This window comes from Schistocerca nitens, chromosome 6, assembly GCF_023898315.1.
Source record: "Schistocerca nitens isolate TAMUIC-IGC-003100 chromosome 6, iqSchNite1.1, whole genome shotgun sequence".
Classification (NCBI taxonomy): Eukaryota; Metazoa; Arthropoda; class Insecta; order Orthoptera; family Acrididae; genus Schistocerca; species Schistocerca nitens.
The window spans coordinates 414,781,330-414,793,995 of record NC_064619.1 but is presented as its reverse complement, the minus strand read 5'-3'; the positions used below and the strand labels follow the sequence as shown (position 1 = coordinate 414,793,995).

Here is a 12,666-nt window from a genome sequence, read left to right as displayed (position 1 = left end):
ACAGATATACTGAAGGAATTGAACTGGAAGACTCTTGAAGATAGACGTAAGCTATCTCAAGAAAATGTATTAACAAAGTTTCAAGAACCAGCTTTAAATGGTGACTATTGGAATATACCACAACTGGCCATGTATCATTCACATAGGGATCGTGAAGATAACATCAGAATAATTATTGCAAGCACAGAGGCATCTGAACAATCATTTTTTCTGTACTCCATATGTAAACGGGACAAGAAGAAACCCTAATATCTGGTAGAATGGGACGTAGCCTCTGCCATGCAATTCACTGTGGTTTGCAAAGTGTAGATGTAGATACATTCATTAGCACCTTGATTGTTCCCTCCACTACACATATTGAGGTAGGTTTTATGTGTAGATATGTTCATTAGCATGTTGATGCTGCCAAATATTTGATTACTGTGTAAATTCCTCTACCTTAGGCTAGCTAATCTTGCAGTGAGCAGGACAGCCTATGTGGAGACTGAAATCAAAAGATACTGGTAGGAGTGGATTTAGGTTATGAGGGGCACACACTTTTATTTTATCTTCTTTATAACAAGTTCCAAGATGTCTTGATGTAAGCATACTGCTAGGATACAGAAAAAGTCAAAAAATAACAGTAAGAATCATATGTAATTAGTTTTAAAGCTTGCAGTCCAATACACAAATAAACAGTTACACGAATAGTAAGATACCAGTGCTCAGATACTGTGTTCATATAGTAACACTTAAGTCCATCACAAATCACAGGTATTACCTTATTTTAAGGACTATACGATGCCATGGACTATAAAACACATATTAATTTTCAAGCACTTTTAAATAACAGTTTTACCATTTTATTATTAGATTGCAAAGCCAGATTAAAGAAAGAATATCTTGGTTTATAAAACCTATCTGACCTTTAAAATCCCCGAAAAACTGTCCTTTTTCTTCTTCTTCTTCTTCTTCTTCTCCTTCCTCTTCATTACCATCGTTGTCTTCTTCATATATAAGATGGTCTTCACTGCCATCGAGAGCATTACATATGTCACACTTCTTGGAAGATTTAATAATAATGTCTACTCTCAATCTACACCATGACTGACCACCACTGACACATTTGTCTGATTGTAGATCATTTTAAAGTTCCCTCCAGCAGGAATTAATGTTGAGTTTGACCCATCACCCATTTGTTCCATTCCTTCTCATATACAATTTAAACCTCTTATCAACAAATCAAGAGGATGCAATTGTGAAGTAAGTCCTCCCAGAATGGCAAGCTCTGTTTTCTGTCTCAATTCCTCTTTCGCAGAATTTTTCAAATGGCTACTAAACTGATCTAGCACAAGAAGAGAACTCTTCTTCAATAAAGCACCTTTCCTCCTCTTCCACATTTGTCAATCCATAATTTCATACTAGCCACGTCCATACAACTCTTGCCATGTGTGTGAACAACGCCTGGCAGTATTTCAGAAGGTTTTGGCATTGTTTTGCACTTGAAAATGGTCACTGGATTAAGTTTGGTACTGTAAGCAGTACATGAAAGTACAGCGGTGTAGTGCATTTTTTCATGACCACTTGTTTTCGTAGTTACAGTTCTAGCATCTTTCATGGCAACACTTCTGTTAGTTGGCACATCAAATGTCAGAGGAGTTTCATCCATATCTGCTATTTGGGTTAGTTCTACACTGGGTTTCTTTCAATGCTGAATAATCAAGTGATGGAAAGATAATATTTTCTCTTCATACTCTTGTGGCATTTTCTGAGATATTTTCGTTTTGGTTCACATGCTAAGTCTCTGATGCTTCATATATCTGTAGCAACAGCTCTACCATTATCAAGTTCCAAGCATACGTTTGAATCATTTTTTTATTAATTCCAATGTCATTTTGATGGTGTCCTTGAATCCATTTCAGTATGTCATGTTCTGGTTTTGGCCTTTTTGCATTTGCTCCTCTTTTTGCACATTTAGTCTTCCTGACTATTAGCCCACCAACTGTGAATGGTTCTTTCTATTGGTTGAGGACTGAAATGCTGCTCAGCTGTTCTGTTTCCACATTGTTTTGTGTATGCTGTTAGTTTCAATTTAGAGTTCACATCATATGAATATCTTTTATTTTTTTCTATTATGAAACTAACTACTAACAAAGATATTGTAGTGTTACTGATTACACAAATCACTTTCAGTTCAAGTATACTGGCACCATAGACTGCAACGATACATCATCACAGTCTAGACAGTGTTCTGGCTTTGTAATGGTGGGGTGGGAGAGAGACAGTGTTAGCAAACTTGTGAATTGTCAGAACACATGTTCGTCACATCGGTGCATTGCTGTATTCTTCAGTTAACTTAATATCCTCCTGTAGTCCTCTCTTTTAAGGGTCTGCAGAACAGTAGCTCCTCTTTTACAGAGTGCCCAATTCTTGGGCCACTATTATTCCTGATTTTTATAAATGATCTACCATCATGTACAAGCCTGCCATGTAAATTTACATTATTTGCTGATGATACCACAATTTTTATGAGCAGTAGAACAGACAACAATCTTGAGGAACTCATTAATCACATACTCTCAGATATGGTTAATTGGTTCAAGGTGAATGGTCTCTCATTAAATTCCAGTAAGACCAGCTTTATTCAATTCTGTACAAAAACAGAAAAAGAGAGAGAGATAAGTGTGACATGTGGTAATCAACCAATAGTTAGAATGGAAACAACAAAATTTCTTGGAGTGCACATTGACAAGAAAATGAACTGGTCTAAACATATTATTGATCTCTGTAAGAGGCTTAGCTCTTCTACCTATGCTTTACGGGTTGTCACTACATGTGTTGAACCTAACACAGCAAAAGTGGCATATTATGGCTATTTTCATTGTCTCATTGAGTACGGAATTATTTTTTGGGGCAACCAGCCATTAGCAAGGAAAGTGTTCATTGCACAGAAGCGAGCTTTAAGAATTATATGTGGATTGCGCCCAAGAGACTCTTGTAGAAATAGTTTTCGTAATCTTAAAATATACACAACTACATGCCAATATATTTTTTCTCTCATGTGTTTTGTTTGTAAAAATATAGATATATTTCAACCAAACAGTAATTATCATGAGCATAACACACGGAGGAAGAATGACATACACAGTGAACTCAGAAATTTGAGCTTGGCACAAAAGGGTGTCCACTACACTGGAGCAAAACTCTTCAATGCTCTTCCTCCCGAAATAAAGACAAAGATTCATAACAATAGTGAGTTTAAGAAAGCTCTAAAAATATTTTTGCTAGAAAAAGCTTTTTACACTCTAGATGAATTTCTAACTAAATAAATTGTAATATTTTAATATTATATAATACAAGTTGACATAATGCCACTATGAATTTTATTTAACCTGAGCTCTGTAACTGTGTGTGCTCCGTATCTGTTTTCTGTAGTGTTTTAATGATTCTAAGAAAATATGTATTTTCTTTTTCTGTATTGCTGCCCAAAGAATTTACTGTATAAATTTTTATATAATTAGGTTCAAATTATGATATGAATATAACAGAGGGAAACATTCCACGTGGAAAAATATATCTAAAAAGAAAGATGATGAGACTTACCAAACAAAAGCGCTGGCAGGTCGATAGACACACAAACAAACACAAATATACACACAAAATTCAAGCTTTCGCAACAAACTGTTGCCTCATCAGGAAAGAGGGGAAGGAGAGGGAAAGACGAAAGGATGTGGGTTTTAAGGGAGAGGATAAGGAGTCATTCCAATCCCGGGAGCGGAAAGACTTACCTTAGGGGGAAAAAAGGACAGGTATACACTCGCACACACACACATATCCATCCACACATACAGACACAAGCAGACCTATTTGGTCTTTAAATAGGTCTGCTTGTGTCTGTATGTGTGGATGGATATGTGTGTGTGTGCGAGTGTATACCTGTCCTTTTTTCCCCCTAAGGTAAGTCTTTCCGCTCCCGGGATTGGAATGACTCCTTATCCTCTCCCTTAAAACCCACATCCTTTCGTCTTTCCCTCTCCTTCCCCTCTTTCCTGATGAGGCAACAGTTTGTTGCGAAAGCTTGAATTTTGTGTGTATATTTGTGTTTGTTTGTGTGTCTATCGACCTGCCAGCGCTTTTGTTTGGTAAGTCTCATCATCTTTCTTTTTAGATATATTTTTATATAATTATGTACTCAAATTTCTGTATATGCTATTAGATTATGATTGTATTTGTAAAAAACTGACTCGTTCCACGTCCTTGTGTATCCAACACAGTTGGACCTATGGAACACGAAATAAATCAAATCAGATCAAATAATGACATCAGCCGATTCATCAAGATGAATCACAAAAGAAGAACTCGCATGAACTCTTTCCAAACTTTCACTTTTGACATAATTTGACGTATTTTTAATCTAGCAGTTGATCATATTGTCAGACAATGGTACTATATTGACCTTTTTTGTCAAAGATTCTCCAAGAATGCACTGTATTACACCAATGTACATGGCTACACTAAATCTTCAGCTACCGAATGAGGCTTGACAGTTTTGGAAATTCTGTAACTAACATGATAGGCACTTCAAGAGCATTCTTCTCCCCAATTCTATTCAATACCTCCTCATTAGTTATGTGATCTACCCATCTAATCTTCAGCACTTACATATGAAAATCCAAACCTAATGTAATTATCACCTGTTTCCCTTTCAAACTTCCACTTTTCAAACAGTTCTCTTTTCAACCAGTTACCTAATTTAATGTGAACACAAATGATTCCGATACACTGACAACTTACTGCATTTGCCACAAGGAGACAATAACTAGGCTATTGTTGTAAAACAAAGGCCTGACTGCCATGTAGACATTCCTCAGTGGGTTGCAGTACTGTTTGTTAGAACACCCTGGCAGACTAAATTTTCATTGTAATGAAATCAAATGCATTCCTAATGTGGTTACATAACTGTAAATCAGGCAGTCAAGGTAAATATTAATTTATTATGTAAGTAATGTGATAAATTCTGGAAGTTACACATACACTATGTGATCAAAAGGATCCGGACACTCCCAAAAACATAGGTTTTTCATATTAAGTGCATTGTGCTGCCACCTACTGCCAGGTACTCCATATCAGCAACCTCAGTAGTCATTACACATCGTGAGAGAATACAATGAGGTGATCCGTGGAACTCACGGACTTCAAACATGGCCAGGTGATTGGGTGTCACTTGTGTCATATGTCTGTATGCGAGATTTCCACACTCCTAAACATCCCTAGGTCCACGGTTTCCGATATACAGGGTTATTACAAATGATTGAAGCGATTTCACAGCTCTACAATAACTTTATTATTTGAGATATTTTCACAATGCTTTGCGAACACATACAAAAACTCAAAAAGTTTTTTTAGGCATTCACAAATGTTCGATATGTGCCCCTTTAGTGATTCGGCAAACATCAAGCTGATAATCAAGTTCCTCCCACACTCGGCGCAGCATGTCCCCATCAATGAGTTCGAAAGCATCGTTGATGCGAGCTCGCAGTTCTGGCACGTTTCTTGGTAGAGGAGGTTTAAATACTGAATCTTTCACATAACCCCACAGAAAGAAATCGCATGGGGTTAAGTCGGGAGAGCGTGGAGGCCATGACATGAATTGCTGATCATGATCTCCACCATGACCGATCCATTGGTTTTCCAATCTCCTGTTTAAGAAATGCCGAACATCATGATGGAAGTGCAGTGGAGCACCATCCTGTTGAAAGATGAAGTCGGCGCTGTTGGTCTCCAGTTGTGGCATGAGCCAATTTTCCAGCATGTCCAGATACACGTGTCCTGTAACGTTTTTTCGCAGAAGAAAAAAGGGCCGTAAACTTTAAACCGTGAGATTGCACAAAACACGTTAACTTTTGGTGAATTGCGAATTTGCTGCACGAATGCGTGAGGATTCTCTACTGCCCAGATTCGCACATTGTGTCTGTTCACTTCACCATTAAGAAAAAATGTTGCTTCATCACTGAAAACAAGTTTCGCACTGAACGCATCCTCTTCCATGAGCTGTTGCAACCGCGCCGAAAATTCAAAGCGTTTGACTTTGTCATCGGGTGTCAGGGCTTGTAGCAATTGTAAACGGTAAGGCTTCTGCTTTAGCCTTTTCCGTAAGATTTTCCAAACCGTCGGCTGTGGTACATTTAGCTCCCTGCTTGCTTTATTCGTCAACTTCTGCGGGCTACGCGTGAAACTTGCCCGCACGCGTTCAACCATTTCTTCGCTCACTGCAGGCCGACCCGTTGATTTCCCCTTACAGAGGCATCCAGAAGCTTTAAACTGCGCATACCATTGGCGAATGGAGTTAGCAGTTGGTGGATCTTTGTTGAACTTCGTCCTGAAGTGTCGTTGCACTGATGTGAGTGCATTTCAAGCACAACATATGCTTTCTCGGCTCCTGTCGCCATTTTGTCTCACTGCGCTCTTGAACGCTCTGGCGGCAGAAACCTGAAGAGCGGCTTCAGCCGAACAAAACTTTATGAGTTTTTCTACGTATCTGTAGTGTGTCGTGACCATATGTCAATGAATGGAGCACCAGTGAATTTATGAAATCGCTTCAATCATTTTTAATAGCCCTGTAGTGAAATGGAAACATGAAGGGACTCATGCCACACAAAATCATACAGGCAGACCTTGTCTATTGACTGACAGAGACCACTGACAGTTGAAGAGGGTGGTAATGTGTATTAGGCAGACATCTATCCAGACCATCACACAGGAATTACAAACTGCATCATGATCCACTGCAAGTACTATGACAGCTAGTCAGGAGGTGAGAAAACTTGGATTTCATGGTCAAGCAGCTGCTCATAAGCCACACATCATACCGGTAAATGTCAAACGACACCTCGCTTGGTGTAAGGAGCGTAAATATCGGAAGACTGAACAGTGGAAAAACGTTGTGTGGAGTGACAAATGACGGTACATAATGTGGCGATCCGATGGCTTGGTATGGGTATAGTGAATACCCATGAACGTCATCTGCCAGTGTGTGTAGTGCCAACAGTAAAATTCGGAGGTAGTGGTGTTATGGTGTGGTTGTGTTTTTCATGGAGGGTGCTTGCACCCCTTGTTGTTTTGCTTGGCACTATCACAGCACAGGCTTACACTTATGTTTTAAGCACCTTCTTCCTTCCAACTGTTGAAAAACAATTCAGGGATTGCGACTGCATCTTTCAACATGATCGAGCACCTGTTCATAATGCACAGCCAGTGGTGGGATGGTTACACAACAATAACATCCCTGTAATGGACTGGCCTGCACAGAGTCCTGACCTGAATCCTATAGAGCATCTTTGGGATGTTTTGGAACGCTAACTTCATGCCAGGCTCACCAACCAACATTGATGCCTCTCCTCAGTGCAGCACTCCATGAAGAATGGGCTGCCATTCCCCAAGAAATCTTCCAGCACCTGACTGAACATATGCCTGCGAGAGTTGAAGCTGTCATCAAGGCTAAGGGTGGGCCAACACCATATTGAATTCCAGCATTTTCAATGGAGGTTGCAATGAACTTGTAAGTCATTTGCACCCAGGTGTCCGGATACTTTTGATCACATAGTGTATGTAACAAGGGGCATTATAGGATTAATTTAATTCTAAACTAATAATATTAATAATAATGATGATGATAATAGTTATTATTATTATTATTATTGTCCTTACAAACCTAGGTAACAGTAATACACCTTACCTCAAAACCCACCATTAATGAAAAGAGTTCTGGTGAACTCCTGAAACAGTTTGCAAACTCCCTGGGGTTTCACTAACCACAGAGTGGGAAATGATGTACTAGATTATAACATTTTAGATATGAACAAAAAAGATAGAAAAAATGAAAAATACGAAGGTACAATAGGCAGGGAAGTAAATTTGTTCAACCAAAATCTGCAGAACTTGAAAGTGACAAAAAATAGGTACTACTTTATGAGAGGGAAGTTTTAATGTGCGGGGGTGTCTTAAATTTAGCCAAGAATCTTCTAGAAAGTAAAATTTTCTGATCAGAATGATTATAAACTAACATATTTCTTTAACAAATGCATACATTTCAGAAGCAGAAAAAATGAGGCTACTACACTGTAACAATGGATTTTGAAAAGAATTACATCTTAAAAGTGGAACATTCTATCATACATGCACTACTGATGAAATGAGATTAGAAAAGGAAATAATAATAATAATAATAATAATAATAATAATAATAATAATATGGCTGTCAGGAGTTGTGTGATAACAATTATGCTAATCCCACCTTCCTTTGTTACAAGGCATCATTAAATTTTGTTACGATGCCCATGTTCTTATACAAAATTGTGGTCAACAGCTATTGTATTGTTGGCTGATATCTCAGGTAACAACATATCCAGCATCAGCCCATATGACAGGCCAGCTTGAGAAACCTACTATATTATGGTATGAGACTCCACCAGGAGTACTCTACAGCTACACTGGGGAGGGTTGTTGTCAAACAAATTCATTTGCGAATTTGGTGTGGCTGATGTGAATGCAACACAAGATGTTTGCTTCTTTTTAAGAGACTGGGAGTGAAGTTTGCCATTTTTAATAATCTCTTGGATTTCCCACAGTTTGGTGGGGCATGTGATACTTTTCCACTCATTTTCTCATGCTTTCATAATACAATGTTGCACATACCTCCTTAGGTCAGTGCCTCAGATCTAATGAAGCCATTTTGATTCCCCCCTCAGACAGTCTGTTAGCGAGTTCACTACTTGGTGTACTGTGTGGCTCAGTATCCGAAGGAAGGTAATATAAAGTTACATGTCTATGGAGATTATACAGTAGACCATAGATATTGATAACCACTGTATTTCATGAGTAGTATTGCTCTGTTGCTAACAGTCTACTCAAGGAATCACTGTGCATGAGGAAGTTCTGGGTTGGAAGAGTTCTGACTATGGCTGTCAGCTCTGGTTAATGTGATGCATGCATTTGGTAGAGAGGACTGCTCATGACTACCCACAGATACATTGGGGTAGATAACATGACCACTAACCTTGGAGCCATTTGTGGACCCAATTCCAAAACAGATAATCGTGTTGGGCTTAGTAAAATATGGTTGGGTAAGTGGTAGGATCAGTATTACCCTTGGGGGCCATGAGTTATGTCCATCTGAACTATCAGTCAGGGTACATACTATGCAGGAACTTGAAATGTGATTTTGTGTATACAGGCAAACGGGAGAAATTGGAAGTTCACTGCTTAAATATACAAGTTGCATCTTGGCCAGTTTACTGTGTCAGAGCCAATTCATGAGCAGTCAGATCCTTTAGTTTTGGAACAGAGTTGGGTAACAAGGGAGTTCACACTCTCGGTTCATCAGATTGCATAGCTGCCCACACATTGCTGATGTTGAGGCAGGATGGGAACTTCTTCAAGGAGACAACTGACTGGACTTTCACAAAGAACTCCAGTGATTGTCGTACTTCATGGTGGAGTATGGAGTCTAGTAACTGAAGGATAGATGAGGCTGTTGAACCATTGAACCACAAGTAACACTATCTGTAGGCTAGATGAGACAAAACTCTTTTGTAAAACCTTAGTAAAACCACCTGATTTGCTCCCCAGGAAATGTTCCTGAGGAAACAGGGAGCATTATCTTTCTTCATACTGCCGGCTTTTAGTTGGCATATGTGTGGTAACTATATTCATCTGTTGTCGAATTGTAGACCTACAAAACTGAATATTGTCATCATCTTGTAGCAGTTTACGTCCTAAGTAGAGCTCAGGATGGAGATGTATAGATCAGAGTCTACAGAGAGGTGTGACACAGTATTCTACCGGTGAGAAACAATAACCATGATTTTGAGCACAACAAAGTACCTTTTCTATAGTTCTCTAAAGACGACGTTCTGCAACATGCAATAACACAGAGCTGCAATGTAACCAAAATCATCAAAGTACACTGCTGTGAGACTGTAAGTTGTTACAATATCTTTTATTGCTATCACAAAGAGCATAGTTCTTTGTACCAGTTCTTGTAAGACCCTGCTTTCCTGAATATCTTGGCTGCTAAGAAATATGTCCACTTGGACCTGAAACAGTTAAAGTGAGAAAAAGTTTTCTATACAGTTGGGCAGCCTGACCCAAAAGCCTCATTTATGTAATGGGGATAAAATGTGATAATGCTATGTTGTACTGTATATCTTTTGTAGTTTCTAGGTGCAGTTAATGATCACTACTGGACAAGCCTTCTTGGAAAACACAATGGAATTAAGAAAGAAGTTTAGCTGATTACAAGCACCAAAAGTGGCTTATTAACCATTATTTCCAACATTTTACTTAAGCTGGCTATAGGACATACTGAACTTTAATTACATGTGTTTTGTGCTCTTTGCCTTGTTTGAGAGCTTCCCCACTATGCTTCTTGCCACATTTGATTAAAAATCTCAAGGAAATCTTTTCTACTGTTAACACTGAGGTGTTGGAGCATCTGATTATGTATTTTGCACTTCCTGAAAAAAGATCCTGACATAAAGGTAAGGCTCTGTCAAGTTCCCACTTGTTAAAGAAAAATTAATGAGTTTATAGGTGCTGGGAGTGGAAGGAGAATTTGCTGCATTCTGCCAGATGTCAGTGATTTACATAGGTAAGATGGTAGTTTTTGGAAGCAGAGTATTCTGCACTGTGTGCTGCTAGAAGTTCTGTAATATTCTGGGGGTCAGTGTTAAGCCTCTTTTAGCAGAGATGCCAGAGATTCTCGTAAGCTGAAGATGTCCACTAATGTGGTGGAGCTTAGTCCATACTTCAATGGATGGAGTGTGTAGCCTTGTGCAAGTGACATATTGCTCCCAACATTCATTTTTTTCATTTTTTAATGAAAATTATGCATTCGCCTGAAGTAACCTGAAATAAATTTAAGTTGGTCATTGACGATAGAGTTTATGACATTGGAGCACTTTTCTACAATCTCTAATGGTCTCTGCTGTTTCTTCAGACCTCCATGGCACAGCCTTCCAGTGCTGAGAACCTGAAGGGAAGGAAATTGTTGCATCTGTAGCATATATGATAATAGCAGTTGTATTTTGAACCATACGACTGATTGCTTTGTCCTGGTTCATGTTGAGTGGTGCTTCAGAAGCTTGCACTTACGAATTGGCTTATATAAGGGACCAAAATGGAACACATTCATTATGTATTCAGTATGGTAGGAATATGACAATTGGTAAATGGTTGTTATACAGAGGTCTCCACAAACGTTCCACTGCATCCCAGGGGCAAAGCTAGGGCTCCATGCTGTGAAATACACTACTGAGAAGGTTCCATGGGCCAGTACTGAAATACATTTCAGCTTCTGTCTTTAGAGCATTACAAATTCAGTTTTTTCTATACCCGGGCCAATGAAACACGTCTTTTGACAGCTTGCACACAGTTGGTTATACTGCAATTGTGAGATCGCAATAGCTGCCACTGCATATGCCCACAGCTGATAATCTGAAGTATTTTTTGTAAATCTGGATTTCAGTCACCTTGTATATAAGCCATAGCATAACAAAATATACAAAAGTATAACAAAGAACATGTTTCTGATACTGGAGAAAACAACTACAGAAAAAGACACTTGATGGCACATAAAACTGTAAAATAAATAAAGAACAATCAAACTTAATGACATTGTATATGAGAAGTCACTCTGAACTATTACTGTAACAGCTGCATGTAAAACATTATTGTATAATGTAAACCTCAGCATACCAAAGAGCATGCTATTGACACGTCTAGAACAAAATAAAGAAACAGTTGCATACTCTGGTGCAGAGTCAAAAAATTAATTCTGGATGTATTTATGCACACCAAGCTACAATGTCAAAGCACAATTACATACAGTTATCCATAATTATTATCATTCAAATCAGTGTCAAAACTATCATAATGATCATGACCATGATCATCATCATCATCATCAGAAGAAGAAGAAGAAGAAGAAGCAATCATTAACTATTCATTTTCATTCATAACTTTATCTTATAGTCTGTGCTTCTCTAATAACCTTACCAACGTGTTTTACTTTATTCTTTGATGAGCTGGCATCTACAGTGACAAGACCTATGCAAGTCTTAACATCAGTCCAAACCAATTCATTTGGGTTTAAATGACAGGGATAAGATGGTAGACTAATTACTATATGATCCTGTACCCTTAATCTACAACATATGTTGGCATCAAAGGCTTATTTTGCTTAACAAGTGAATATAGGAAGCAGCTTTGTCAAACTCATGGCTTCAGCAATATCTCTAACCAGTACCCACTGCACCACACTTCCTTAGCGATCACTAGTTGATGCAGTCTTGTCTAATATTACTGAATGATAAGGTGTATTAGCTATTACAAAAACTGTCAGAACACTAAACTGAAGCAACATATATTTAGATCACTGCAGAAATAGTGGTTGGTCGATATCCTCATAGAAGTCACAGGTTTTTCTCGTTCATAAAGCTTAACATCCTTCATGCACAAAACCATTTGAAGATCCGGCATGGGCCACAATTAATTTGGCTCCTCTTCCCATTGCCTGACAACTGCTGCCGGGTGGAGTAGAATCTATCCAGCATTTATTAACTACTTCTCCATTGTTGACCCATGTTTCATCTAACCATACAATTAATTGGATATCCTTTCCTATAATTT

At 38.5% G+C, this 12,666-nt stretch overlaps 1 protein-coding gene across 1 annotated transcript in view; it reads right to left on the bottom strand.

Annotated features, from left to right (window-relative positions):
* LOC126262493 (uncharacterized) overlaps window positions 1–12,666 on the bottom strand; it is a 120,175-nt gene that overhangs the window by 50,609 nt on the left and 56,900 nt on the right. The gene's annotated exons all lie outside the window — the stretch shown is intronic.